Source organism: Heterodontus francisci, unplaced genomic scaffold (genome assembly GCF_036365525.1).
Source record: "Heterodontus francisci isolate sHetFra1 unplaced genomic scaffold, sHetFra1.hap1 HAP1_SCAFFOLD_91, whole genome shotgun sequence".
NCBI classification, from domain to species: Eukaryota; Metazoa; Chordata; class Chondrichthyes; order Heterodontiformes; family Heterodontidae; genus Heterodontus; species Heterodontus francisci.
Window position 1 is genome coordinate 6,204,939 of NW_027140989.1, and position 1,389 is coordinate 6,206,327.

Below are 1,389 nucleotides of genomic sequence, written 5' to 3' on the forward strand. Positions count from 1 at the left end.
TAAGTGTGTGTCTGTGTTCCTGGGTATCATTGTATGTCTTTGTTCCTTGGTGTCAGTGTATGTCTGTGTTACTTGGTGTAAGTGTGCGTCTGTGTTACCGGGTGTCAGTGTATGTCTGTGTTACTTGGTGTAAGTGTGTGTCTTTGTTACTTGGTATCCGTGTGTGTCTGTTTTACTTGGTGTAAGTGCATGTCTTTGTTACATGGTGCCAGTGTATATCTGTGTTACTTGGTGTAAGTGTGTGTCTTTGTTACTTGGTGTAAGTGTGTGTCTTTGTTACTTGGTGTAATTGTATGTCTTTGTTACTTGGTGTCAGTGCATGTCTGTGTTACTTGGTGTAAGTGTATGTCTTTGTTACTTGGTGTAAGTGTGTGTCTGTGTTACATGGTGCAAGTGTATGTCTGTGTTACTTGGTGTAAGTCTGTGTCTTTGTTACTTGGTGTAATTGTATTTCTTTGTTACTTGGTGTCAGTGTATGTCTGTGTTACTTGGTTTCAGTGTATGTTTGTTTGTGCTACTGAGTGTCAGTGTATGTCTTTGTTACTTGGTGTAAGTTTGTTTCTGCGTTACTGGTTATCAGTGTCTGTCTTTGTTACTTGGTGTAAGTGTGTGTCTTTGTTCCTTGGTGTAATTGCATGTCTTTGTTCCTTGGTGTCAGTGTATGCCTGTGTTATTGGGTGTAAGTGTATGCCTTTGTTACTTGGTGTCAGTGCATGTCTGTGTTACTTGGTGTAAGTGTGCGTCTGAGTTACTGGGTGTCAGTGTATGTCTGTGTTACTTGGTGTAAGTGTGTGTCTGTGTTGCTTGGTATCAGTGTCTTTCTTTGTTACTTGGTGTAACAGTGTGTCTGTGTTACTGGGTTTCAGTGTGTGTCTGTGTTACTTGGTGTAAGTGTGTGTCTGTGTTCCTGGGTATCATTGTATGTCTTTGTTACTTGGTGTCAGTATATGTCTGTGTTACTTGGTGTAAGTGTGCATCTGTGTTACTGGGTGTCAGTGTATGTCTTTGTTACTTGGTGTAAGTGTGTGTCTGTGTTACTTGGTGTAAGTGTATGTCTGTGTTCCTGGGTATCATTGTATGTCTTTGTTACTTGGTGTCAGTGTATGTCTTTGTCACTTGGTGTAAGAGTGTGTCTGTGTTACTGTGTATCAGTGTATGTCTTTGTTACTTGGTGTCAGTGTATGTCTGTGTTACTTGGTGTAATGTGTGTCTGTGTAACTGGGTGTCAGTGTGTAACTGTGCTACTTGGTGTAAGTTTGTGTCTTTGTTAATTGGTGTCCGTGTGTGTCTGTGTTACTGGGTGTCAGTGCATGCCTTTGTTACATGGTGCCAGTGTATATCTGTGTTACTTGGTGTAAGTGTGTGTCTTTGTTACTTGGTGTAATTGTA